The 13,329-nt window shown below is 45.8% G+C and overlaps 1 protein-coding gene and 1 long non-coding RNA gene across 2 annotated transcripts in view; one reads left to right on the plus strand and one right to left on the minus strand.

Moving 5' to 3' along the window:
- LOC147708001 (uncharacterized) overlaps nt 1–2,387 on the minus strand; it is a 43,327-nt gene extending 40,940 nt beyond the window's left edge. The window contains exon 1 of the long non-coding RNA XR_015296482.1: nt 1,748–2,387. This is a non-coding gene — a long non-coding RNA (uncharacterized LOC147708001). The remainder of the gene's footprint in view (nt 1–1,747) is intronic.
- The window catches only part of LOC147707999 (monocarboxylate transporter 10-like), a 770,926-nt gene that overhangs the window by 543,484 nt on the left and 214,113 nt on the right, over nt 1–13,329 (plus strand). The window lies entirely within an intron of this gene.

The following is a 13,329-nucleotide window of genomic DNA, read 5'->3' on the forward strand; positions in this document are numbered from 1 at the left end:
GCCTTGTTTCAGCCCGTTTAACTGCCTTTGGCATCTCATGACCTGTTTCTATCCGGTTTCTTGCGACGCCGTATACCCCATGGGTTTTGTTTTTAGCCACAGTGAGACCTAAACAAAAATTGTACTACGTATTTTTCCACTCAATCAAAATCTTAGACCCCAGTCATGTCACGAATTGTATTAATAATCCCTTCCCGTTGATTGAATTGAATGTCGAACTCCCTCCCATCCTTCGTACTTTTGCGAAAGCTGACTTTGTATAGGCCAATGGGATAACTGAATGAAAACAACTTTTTTCCTCTGTACACCCTTTGACAGTAGCGTAAGCAGCATTTCAACTTTCTAGCTCGAGTAATAAGCTTAGCAGTCTCCCGGGGTGCCGTTCTTACCTGCTGGACGGGTCCGGGTGGAGTGCAGCCGCCGGCCAGGAGCCGGGTCCGGGTGGAGTGCAGCCGCCGCGCTCAGTCTGTGTCCGGGCTCCGGGGGCGGGGAAGGAGGAAGGCGGCCATGAGGAAAGAAGCGGGAGGGGGCGGGAAAGGGGGAGGAGAGACGCGGCGGACACCAAGAAACAAGCGGGAGGGTGGGAGGTGCTCGGTCCTGTAATAGCCCTTCACAAGCAACATGTATTTTTCTCAGAATAAATATCGGGGAACGTGAGCGCCTTGTTTCAGCCCGTTTAACTGCCTTTGGCATCTCATGACCTGTTTCTATCCGGTTTCTTGCGACGCCGTATACCCCATGGGTTTTGTTTTTAGCCACAGTGAGACCTAAACAAAAATTGTACTACGTATTTTTCCACTCAATCAAAATCTTAGACCCCAGTCATGTCACGAATTGTATTAATAATCCCTTCCCGTTGATTGAATTGAATGTCGAACTCCCTCCCATCCTTCGTACTTTTGCGAAAGCTGACTTTGTATAGGCCAATGGGATAACTGAATGAAAACAACTTTTTTCCTCTGTACACCCTTTGACAGTAGCGTAAGCAGCATTTCAACTTTCTAGCTCGAGTAATAAGCTTAGCAGTCTCCCGGGGTGCCGTTCTTACCTGCTGGACGGGTCCGGGTGGAGTGCAGCCGCCGGCCAGGAGCCGGGTCCGGGTGGAGTGCAGCCGCCGCGCTCAGTCTGTGTCCGGGCTCCGGGGGCGGGGAAGGAGGAAGGCGGCCATGAGGAAAGAAGCGGGAGGGGGCGGGAAAGGGGGAGGAGAGACGCGGCGGACACCAAGAAACAAGCGGGAGGGTGCCGGCAATGCCGGACCAGACACGGGGGCGTTCCCGGCATCGCGTGACGTCGGCAAAAGCCAAAGAATGTCGGGAACGCCCCCGTGTCTGGTCCGGCATTGACGGACAGGCCCCTCGTCCAATGGCAAGGCTCCGTTTACGGAGCCAGCCAATCATGGACGAGGGCCGAACCAAAGCACCCTACGGTTCTCAACAGGATTTCGCCTGCGCGGAAAAGCTGCGCAGAGCGCAGCTTCCGCTAGGCGAAACCTAAAAAGGAGATAAGTACTCCAATGTGACAGCGCATGAAGTGACGGAAAAGTAATTGAGCCACGGGTGTGATGAGCAGATAATGAGAGAAAGTGAGAAGTGAATGGGAATCGGCAGGCTGTATTTAGAGAACAGCTGTGGGTGAATATTCTCCTGCGATCGAGCCGTGACAAGAGGAGAGGAAATCCCACAGTTTGACGGCATCAGAGAACCTGACTGTGAATGAAAGGAATGAAAGAAAAATAAAAGGTACTCACAGTTTATGGTGTCATCGAGGTAACTGTGGGGCGGACCGATCATCACGGAAAGGAGCTATAGCAGGGTCTGGTGGTTAAGCGTGGGCAACCCAGCTGAGTGGAACCACCGGGGTGTCTGAGCAGGCGACGCATGGAGAATATAGCAAGCTGAAGGGAACCTGGTGAGGAATAGTGCCGGCGTGATTAGGAACAAGGCTGACGGTGAGGCGGCACTTCGAGCGACGGCGGAGGCCAGAGGCAGTGAGTGAAATCCTGTGAGAGAAAGAGCCTCCGTGGGGGAGAAGGAAGCATTGGCCAGTTGGAGACAACGCTGTGAGGCATTCTGTGGCAGCATAGGAAGAATCCTGTCAGGAACTGTGCTGTCGTGAATCAGAGTAAAGCAACAGTTTGAAAGACGTGAGGTGGAATCCCGTGCGACATCGGAGGCCTGCGGGAAGTAAGTGTGGAAGGAATCCAAGAGTGACTGAACCTCTGTGTGTAAGGAGGGAGCGGTGCCGGTTTAGACGTCGGAGGGAAGCATCCTGGAGTGAAATAAGTGAGGTTTCCGTACGCGGGAAGAGTCTTCTGAGGTGGGAGAGAGTTCTTAAGAGTGGTGGACCCAGAACAACTGCGTGAGGTGAGAGACAGACGAGCGACAGACGCAGGGGAGAGTAAAGAAATTCGTTGTGACAGTTTCATCAAAGAAAAAAAAACTGTGAACACCATCGGCAGATTCCTCACAGAACTGACTTAAGGAGCAAAGCAAAATTAGAGGAGGAATTTATTTGCTGAACTGATTTTATCTGCCCGGTCATTCTGAAGGGGGGGTAGCACTAATTCAAGCGAAGTTGAGGGTTAATTTTGGCTTTAGCAAGAAACCCCCGGGTAAAGGCAGCAGAGTCTGAGTGCAGATTCACAAGGAAAAACAGTGAAGGGGTTGGGGAACTGATTAGAGTGAAGGGTCACACCAGCAAGGGGCCCATAGTGTATGTTGTGTCTGGAAACAATTTAGTACATGAGTAGATTGATTCTGATGTATTGGTGAGACGTAAATTGAAATTTAAATGTGCAGCAACCGGTGTGGATGTGAAGTGCTGGAAAGGAAAAGTGAAATTGTCAAGGGAGTGACTAACTTTGAGGTAGAATACGGTGAAAGAATCTAACCATACGCAACAAGGAGGCTGTACACTATAGGTGTTGCACAGCAGGGAGTTAGAATTTTAATTTCCTGTAGTCATCCTGGAAATGGCGGCAGCAAGCATGAATCAACCGCCACCTTTCCTAACAGAGGAAGGTGAGCCAGCGCTGCCATGGAAAGATTGGAGAAAAGGTTTTGAGTCGTATGTGGTCGCAATAGGAGCAAGTGGGTTTTCAGCTATCAGAAGGCATTACATACTTCTAATTAATCTAGGAACGGAGGGAAGGAAAGTCTTTGACAGCCTACCAGAGTTGGAAGGAGGGGTAGGTGAAGGTGAGGACATGGATATCTATGAAAAAAGTTTAAAGAAGCTAGAATTGCAGTAAGCAGACAAGATAAATGTAGTGTTGGAAAGACACAAGTTCTATGGAAGAGTACAAGGGAAAAATGAGAAAGTAGGAAACTATATAGCGTGTCTGAGAGGATTAGCGAACACTTGCGAATTTAATGATCTGACAGAATCTCTTATAAGAGATCGGCTGGTGAGGTGCACCAACAACAAGAAAATTCAGGAGAAGTTGTTGGTAGGTAATCCCGATTTGAGAAATGCCATAGATTTAGCCAAGAGTGTAGAACACACTGCATAATGTGTGAAGGAAATGAACATAGTAGAGGGAAGCAAAGTAAATGAGATTGGGGGTAATTGGGAGGTTACCCGAGAAGTGAATGCAGTAAAGAACATAAATAGCAAAGACTCCTATAGAGAACGAAGAGAAGAGAAGTATCAGGAAGAAGATAGACTTAAATTTTTTAGATGCGGCAGTTCCAGACATTTAGCGAATAGCGCCAGATGTATGCAAGATCAGCAATATGCAGGAACTGCAACAGGAAAGGGCATTTTGAAAGAGCATGCAAAGATGATCCAAAGGTTAAAAATGTGAATCTGGTGAGCAATAGTGATGAGTGTGAAGAAGGGTATGTGTTATGCATTTGTAACATGGATGTAGACGCTGTCAAGAGGAATGATTTACCAAAATGTGTAATTGATCTAAATGGGGATATGATAGAAGTATTTACAGATTCATGTTCCCAATTTACTGTCATCAATTTAAAGACGTACAAGGAAAAATCTGAAAAAAGGGGCATAATGTTGAAGGAACCTGATGTTTGCCCAATTGGCTATAACGGTGAGAGAGTACCACTAGAAGGAATGTTCATAGGGAAAATATCCTTCAAAGGAAAAAGCATGTTAGGTAAAGTCCTGGTGGTGATAGATGGTCTAAACTTACTGGGTTGGACCCAACTAAAAGACTTGAGGATCATCCTAGACGCTACTAATGGAGAACCGGTCAGGATATCAGGAAAAAGGGAGAGTAATGTTGAGGTAACAGAAGGAGGAGAAAAGATGTGTAATGAAAATTCTATTGGGGAGATGGGAAACCCTGAAGGAATTCAAAGAGAGTATGTAAGGCAGGAAGAGATAGAACCTGCAAGGAACTCAATTGGAGTTGTACCCTTAGTAAAAAGAGCTGAAGAGGGCACCAACAAAAGTATGCAAACTAATGAGAAAGGAAAGCAGAAAACTACGAGTGCCCTTCCTCTAGGCCGGTGGGACAGTGAGGGGGTTATGGTCAAGGCTATGGATATTAGCACCAGGAGGGACAGGACCACCCCTAGTCAAGTGGCAGTGGAGGAAGATGAGGAAAAGGTTGTAGATGCTAAGTTCGCTATCGACTAGGAGAGCAGGAAGAAGAGATTAAGGGGAGAAAAAACAAACTAAGCATCCCGGGTAGGAACTGGGATAGAGATTGTGAGACGGTACCACATGAAGCCAAAGAAGAGGAAGCAATGGGCAACGAGCCCCTGGAGAGGGGTTCCCATTCTTGCGGAGTGGGGGAAAGGTGCGTAGAAAAGGAGACTATCAACTTAGCAACAGTGGGTGGTCAGGAAGGTCAAGAAACTAAGTAGCATCTCCACATGGGTGTTGGAGAATGAGATCCTTATTGTCCTACCATAAAAGAGGGAGGATAATAAATCAAGGAATCACATTTCTATTATACCATATGCTATGTAGTACGTGGTGAATAGAATATGTCAGTAAGTATATCAGATGAGTGTAGAGACTTCTTTTGGTTAGTAACTATATGGTCAACGCGAATATTAGCATTTGAGGAGGCCATTGGGTTATCCCCAGATCAGCTCATGAGCAGAAGCCATCTACGGGCGAATCTGGAACAAAAAGGCCAGGCTCCAACATAGGAACCGGGGAGCAGGCATCAAGCAAAAGTTGGTTACCTATTTCTGTGTCATTGGTGATGTTAAAGTGTTGTCTGTGAACAAACTTTCATCTCGCTGCTACTCTGTGGAGGTTCCATTATGGGGTAGGAGATGTGTTGTATTTAGCAATAAATAATAAGTTGGTACATTCCGATCCTCCCCCCAGTCCTGCCCCAGTTGGGCTGACCTTTTCCCTGCATGTCAACGTTCTTAGGTACGCTCCCGTCAGTACATGACTGGCAGGGTTATGGATGTCGTGTTTCTGTGTCATCTCTGAATAAAGGATTACAAGTTACAAGGTGTTGTCTTTACTTACTATAGACTTCCATAACAAATCACGATGAATAAGGCCATATGCAGCCTTTAGATCTACAAAGGCTACATAAAGATGGCCCTTTCTTAGGGTTACATACTTCCAGCATAGACAAGAAAATCTGAAGACCTGATCTACTGTGCTAATTTTTAATCTAAAACAAGCCTGAAATTTAGAAAGGATAGTGTTTTCCTTGATCTATGTATTTATACGGTTTAAAGTGTGCCTTGCAATTTTTTTTTGAAAAATGTTAATCAAACTGATAGGGCGATAATTTACCGAGTCATTATGATTACCCCTTTTGAAAATGGTAAAAATGTCCGCCCCTTTCCACATTTCCGGAATTTCTGCACCCCCTGCTATGGCATTACATAAATAGTTAATGTAGGGGCCCCAGACACTGATTTCATGCTAAAATATATCTCCCAGAATTTTGTCAGGTCCAGGGGCTTTCCCTGGTTTAACTAAATTAATAATCACTATAGTTTCTTCTAAATAAAATATTAGCTTGTCTTCATTTGGACTAAGTGGTAGCCCAACATTACCACTTTCTGGAGCTGAATACAATCTTTTAAAATGGTCAACCCAGGTGGCTGCATCAAGATAAATATCCTTAGCTTCTTTCCCTGTTTTATTCCCTTTGGCCACTAACCTCCAAAAACACAATTGGTCCTTATTTTTAGCTGCTGTAAGCAAATCGGACCACTTGTCATCATCCCATGTTTTTTTGCCTTTTCCATAGTTTTCTTATATTTGAGCCTAGTATCTTTTATTGTACACATAGTACCATTTTTTAGTGCCATTATTAAATCCGATTTGGCATTACGACAATCCTTATTATACCAGGGATTAGATTTACTATTGGACTCTTTTTCTTCACCCCCTTTCTTTTTCGATATTCTGGTCACTAACGGAACCAATAATGTCAAAAATTGATTATGTAATTCTGAACGTATATCTTTCCCTGATGGTAAAAGTGATTGTGAAATAAAAGTTCCAAAGGTTTCGGCAAACGTTTTAGACATTCTTGCCAATACCTCACTATCCTCTAATATATGTGCCATTTTAACAAACAATGATTATTACTAACTATAATGTCATCAGGGCTCACATCTAAACTTTCATTGCTCCGCAGATCAGAGGGGAAAAGCTCCTCACAAAACGACATTTGGAGGGGTCGATGGTCACTCTCTATTCTTAGTACAATTTGTAGATTGATTGCGTAGGGCCAAACGTCAAATGATACCAATATATAATCTATTTTACTTCTAGAGTTACCCCTGCAAAATGTATGGGCTTTTGGAGTATCTGAAGGTAAACGGCCATTACATGCTTTCAAGCCATATCCAGCTACCAATCTCGTAATTTGGACCGCTGCCACAGTACACGGTACTGGGTTAGTATTATCCAATGTAGGAATATTATTAGCACTATCTTCTTCTTCAAATATATTGCATAGCCCTGCCATAGGTTCATAATTACAATTTAAATCACCACCTATTTTTATCCCTGTTTTTGCATCCAAACAATTTAAAATAGAGTCCATTTGTTCTATTATCAATGACTCTTTTGAGGTTGGTCCAGGCCTATTATAGACATTAAATAGGTATAGAACCCTTCTATCCTTAGTTATAATCTTTACACCAAGGATGTCATGGGAGTTTATACACTGTTGGGTGATTTCGATATCAAGGGTTACTTTTACCCATATTACAAGGCCCTCTGAGGGCCTCCCTCTTGCCGATGGAATGGCATCCACATTGAATGTCTGATAACCTACTCTATGTGGGGATTCTAGGGCCCAAGTCTCCTGCAAGAGACAGATATCACTCTGGTCAATATATTCATTCCAATCTGGGTCCATAAGTATTCTGTTTCAGAGTCTCCTCATCTACTTTTAATAAATTACGAACCATATGTGGGTGCCTAAAATTAATAACAATACAGTCTCCTTGGATATCCTTCGGAGATTCACCCATCCACCCTACCCTTCGAACCATTAGAATGTCATTAATTCTCTGGGGATTGAGTTTTTTGTACTTGGATAGCCAGTCAACAGTTTTTTTTCTAAGATTGTACCAGGATTCTTTTTGTTCTCTTTTCAGTGTAGGGACACTGGCTAAGATCAAAACGTATGGACACGCTGCGGGGGGTAAATCTAAAATATCAGTATTGGAAATTAAATCAGTTCCTCTTCGGCAGTATACTGACCCAGCCAAACTGCCAACACACACCTCAGTTTGTGAACCCACTTTTCTTCCTTCATCCCGTACATCCATTGGGTCTGCTCTATACCTCGTATTCCGACCCAGACTGGGCGTATGATTTCTTGCTTGCTCTGGGATTTGCTCGTCACGGCTATATTTGCCATCGCCTATAGATACATCTCTCATTCCGGTTAACATTTTTGCCCCATCCTCAAGTGTTCTTTTGCCATTCTCAATTAAGGTACCAAGATGGTTTGCAGCAAGATTTAACTGATGTATTTTTCCATCTAAAGCCCTGAGTTTGGTATCCATACATTCATTAATCTGGGCCTACATGTTGTTTAATTTGGACTTGAGAATATCAGTATGTCTAGCTCTATTGTCCCAATCCCCTCACTAGATATTATTGGACGCGAGCAACAATCACTCTCAGTTTGTGTGCCAATAGTTGCACTTAAAATTACCTCTTCCTCCTGCACATCTATACTTTCCTTGGATGGGCTAGCTGCCACCCCTAGGTCCTTTTTTATTACACCCTTCTTTGAGCCATTTTCTTTGCTCTCTGTATTGACTTTATTTTTCCCTTTGGGGATCCCTCCTGTTTTGGAACTCGTGACTTTAGCGTTTTCCCTGACATTCAGGTTTCGTCTAGGTTGGGGGACTTCGTGACACTCGATGTAGTTGTTAAAACAGGCTATTTTGGTTATCAGGGGTTGGTATTGTTCGACCATTTGTACTTAGTTAAGTGTGGCTAGTTGATGTTAGTGGACTATATTGACAATATGTTGGCAGCCTAGCTGGGTCTAGTGATAACCTCCTTTCTGCTAGTTCGATTTCATGTGTTAAAAGGGACTCAGCTCTTATGATAAAGGCGTCAAGGGTGCCAGCAGCCCCTTTCTGCCTGCTCATAATTAATTTTATACTTACTATGCTGATATATTGCCCTAAGTAGGAGAAACAAAGTAACAACTATGACAATATCTATAACAATTTAGCCCATTCTAGCTTTTGTCTCGCTTAGCCTCCCTTCAAACTCTGCTCAACAAATGCTTACCAAAAAGTAAAAGTTCTTAAAGAATTGGCCCAGTCCAGTCTCAAACAAATACGGCCCGGGCACGTCCGCGTGCGTCCCTCGCTGTGGAAGCCCTAGCCCCCTTTTGAGCGCCTCTTGGCGCTCACGGTGCGGTGCGCGGCGTGTGCAGCGCACAGAATGCTGGGAGTTGTGGTTTTCTGGGCGGTGGGTAACAATGGCAGTTCTCGTTCCCCTCGCTTCCGTTAGCAGGACCGCAGCTCAGCGGCAAGGACCAGGGCAAACTTCCCAGAGAGTCAATCAGAAAAATAAAAATATGTCCCCAGCAGCAGCACCGGTAAGTTTAAGATTGGGATCCCGCCCCGTGGGAGCCCTAGCCCCCTTTTGAGCACCTCCTGGCGCTCACGGTGCGGTGCAGGGCGTGTGCGCTGCACGGAATGCTGGGAGTTGTGGTTTTCTGGGGGGCGGGCAACAATGGCAGTTCTCGTTCCCCTCGCTTTCGTCAGCAGGACCGCAGCTTCAGGGCAAGGACCAGGACAAGCTTTCCAGCGAGTCAAATCAGCAAAAGAAAAATATGTCCCCAGCAGCAGCACCGGTAAGTTTAATAAGATGTCAGTATTGTGTCTGTTGAGGTAGACGTGGACAAAGCATGCTTTCCCGTGATTGTTGAGGCCATGGATATTCCAGGTAATGCAAGTTGTGGTAGCCATGTTACCTACAGGGGAGGGATAACCACATGAATGGCCTGTGCTTGGTGATATCTAGTGGAGCAGGCGGGGACAATAGGACTGGGGGACTGTGGCAGGAACCTAGAAAGAAGAAACAAACAGAACAAAAGACAGCAGCCCCTCCTCCCGACAAACCCCTGTAAACATGATGGCAACATGGAGGCAGGAATAAACCAGGCATACAACCCTGCCAGATACAGCCGTGTGACTGAACAAAGGATCTCAAGGGCGCCACATGCAAAGGGAGTGTTGTTGCAACCGGCACAGAGTATGCAAAACAAACATCAGATTAAGCAAATGTACTTCACCCCACGGTAAAGTCAAATGAAGGCAACGTCTGGATCCCCCCCCCACCTTCAACCTGCAGAGACTGCCAGAGGTCGAGGACAGCTCTCTGAGCTGACATTCAGTCACTGAGCGGGGTCTCCTCAGAGGCATTTGATGAACCCCCAGTGGACTGGTGTCCCTTGACGGCATGTTGGGAAAACTTTGAGGTGAATTTTGTGCATTTGATGAAGTGTGGTTTGCCCTCGAAAGAGACCTGCAGCCTGGCCTGGTACATCAATGCAAAGGGCATCATGGCTTTATGAAGAAGCTTCATGGCGGGCAAGAAGTTCCAGTGGGCCACCTGCACTGACAAAGTAAAGGCTGGATAAAATAAAATGTTATTGCTCTGGTATTGGATCCAGCTGCGCTCAAGCGTCAGCCGTAGGATCGCAGCACGATCCCGATAGTTCAAAAGATGGGCAACTATGGGGTGAGCTGTCACGGCCGAGGGCCAAGTGAGCAGTGGGGACACTCCCCAATGAAAATCCACTGACACGCCCTCACAAAAAAGATCATGCAGCAAGGTCTTGACAAAGTCTTCCATTTTAGAGATTGCAATTGATTTTAGGATCCCAATAATCTGATCGTTGTTGCGCCTTGACCTTGTCTCCAAATCTTCATTATTGGCTTTTATGAGATCAAGAACCTTATCCATGCATACAAAATTTTTCTTTGAGTCAGCCTGAAGGCCATCTTCATCAGAAACGCGGTTTACCAGATGGTCCAGTCTGTTTTCATGTTCATCAACATGTTGTTTGACGTGATCTAGACAGCTGGTGAATAACTCAAGGTTGGCATCTATGGTTTTCAGACTGGTCTTTACGTCCACAAGTAGCTCTCTTGTTGTGTAGTTCCTATATTCCCAATAGGCTCTGCGCATTGGAATAATATATCCTATAGATTAGACGTAGGATTTAGGTCGACTAGGTCTCTATCGAACATATTAGACTTAATTGTGAGTGCCAGCTAGCTCAGAGGTCACTAGAAACTTTCTCAAATAAACAAGAAGGGATTAGTGTGAGAGGAAGATGGCGGCCGGCTAAGAGGTCAGGTCGGGAGCTCCATGCTCACCGCAAAAGAAACACTACAAAATTTACCTTATGCCTAAATAACGGAGCAATAATCCCTGCAGTTGACGAAAAAGGAACAAGGAAAGAGATCTAAACATTGGGACTCACCCACGGAACGAACACTCTTCGGCAGCTTTGGAGACTTGGTAACCCGGATGATCCGGCGATTCTGGGATGCGAGCCTACCCACCGCAAGATACAGCCATAATAGACAGAAACAGTACCAGCAAGGGAAGAACCGCAGGGACGGTCGCATTTCACGGCATCTCGGCATCATACTCTGGGCTCTGGGTGTCCGCATCGGGTGCAAGCAGAGACTGCAGGAAGGCAATCGGAAGGATCCCCTTCCTGTTCCGGGGCAGAAGTGGCAGCGGGAGCCCAGCAGACACCGCCGCAAGCACTGCGGTCCCAGCGTTCCCAACCTCAACTAAACCCTTGGAGTTCCGGGTCAGACAGGGCAGAAGTGTCAGCGCGAACCTGGTGGGACGACTAGGACGAGCAAAAGCTGAAGACTCAGCAGGCGAATCCGGAGAATGCACATCAACGGAGGAGAGGAGTGAAAAGCTGACAGAGGAGACGTCCTGTATACACCCCCTACCAGAGAATCTACCCAGGCCTGAACAGAGGGCTGCACACACGTCCATGAGCAAGGTACATGGGGGAAGGAGGGGAGGGTGTTGCCGCGCTAGACTTACTTGCTGGCTGTAGAGGTAGCAGGCAAGGGAATGGTAATAAGAGGACAGGAGCAAAGGGAGCAAAGAGAGTAGAGGGAGGAATAGAGGTAGAACACCCAACCTCACCTGCAAGTTTGGAAACTAGGAGAGTAGGGGAGTCTCAACCCCCCCCTTGTAGGGGCATCCCTTGTTGACCCGCTAGCAAAACTTGAAGGTGGGAACAGGAAAAGATCTAGCTACTGCCTCAGGAACAGGCAGTTCTCCAAACAGAGCTACCTCCCCAATACAAAGCAAAGCGTGTCACCCAGAAGCACAAAACAGAAACCAAGAGGGGACCCTAATCCAGATCTCCAAGCGCAAAAAACGAAAAGTAAAATAGGGAAGGGGAAAGACCCAGGGAAAGATCAGTTAGAACGAAAGATCAGAGTGACCCCCTCCCTAAGATCCTTCTTTAAAGTTCAGCAGCTGGGTCAAACGACAGGCAATCACCCTGTTTTGGAAGATAAGAACAAACTTGAATCTGTCAACGTAGATTTCAACCTAAAAAATAAAACTCCTGTTGGAGCGGAACCAAACGCCATAATTCCAGATGACAAAATCCTGGACATGAGCAAAGAGAAAGAGATATTTTCTCACATATCCCCAGAGGCCGAGGCACCAGGAGACTCTGTCTTGGCAAAATCGGCAGAACAATCAGCGGGAGACTTAGGGGAAGACCATCCCGCAATAAGTCAAACCGAGAAGCTTATGGAGAAATTCTTGGACAAAATGCTGGGAGAAATGAGGGAAAAATTTGCAGTATCAAAAGCCAACCTGAGCAAAATCCAGGAAGAATGCGAAAATCTTGACACCAAACTGAACGTGCTAGGAGAAAGAGTGACAGCGGTCGAATCAATGGTAGAAGCCCTCAACAAGAAAGTGGAAACTAATCAAAAGGAAATTCGTTCCCTAAGTGATAGTGACAGAAACCTCACACCACCCCCACTATCACTTTGGGGATACCCACAGGGTATAGATTTATCCGACTGGACCGCCCGGTGAAAGTGGGGGGCGGAATTGCCATCATATACAGGGACACCCTGAATATTAGAGTTCTAGATCAAGTGATGCTACCTACTATGGAAGTACTAATTTTTCATCTCACAATTAGCCCCAAGGTACACTGGAGAGGAGCTCTAGTCTATCGCCCACCTGGACCCAATGCTGGGTTCTCTCTGGCCCTCACTGAATTGCTAGCTCCATATATGAAAGCCAACGGAGATTTTATCTTACTAGGAGATTTTAATTTTCATTTGGATATTAGTGATCATCCGGACACCAAAGTTTTTCTCTCAGACCTTGCACTCTTAGGTCTACACCCAAGAAATAATGAACCCACGCACTCAGGTGGACATATCTTGGACTCGATTTTCACCTCCCATCCAAATGTTCATTGTTACCCTCCTAAGTACGTCTTTTGGTCTGATCATAAATTGATAAACTTCTCTTTTACACATACTACCCTTCCCTTGAACCACTTGCCCACTCAGTACACTAAACGCAGACCTTGGCATAAAGTAACCTCTGCTAAGCTCGTGCAAGTATGGGAACAGCCAATATCTTCCAACTCCGATAACATCGACACCGCTCTCTCCAAGTTTAATTCCACTCTGACGGCTGCTATTGACACTCTTGCCCCTCAGAAAAACGTAAAAAAATCTACCATGGCTAAAAGGGAAGCCTGGTATACTGAGGCTCTAAAAACTGAAAAGCAGAGATGCAGAAAATTAGAGAAAATCTGGAGACGAACAGGAAAGGAGGAAGATAAGATTTGCTATCTGGAGGTAATGTCCTCCTATT

The sequence above is a fragment of the Lissotriton vulgaris genome, chromosome 6 (assembly GCF_964263255.1).
Source record: "Lissotriton vulgaris chromosome 6, aLisVul1.2, whole genome shotgun sequence".
In the NCBI taxonomy this organism is placed as follows: domain Eukaryota; kingdom Metazoa; phylum Chordata; class Amphibia; order Caudata; family Salamandridae; genus Lissotriton; species Lissotriton vulgaris.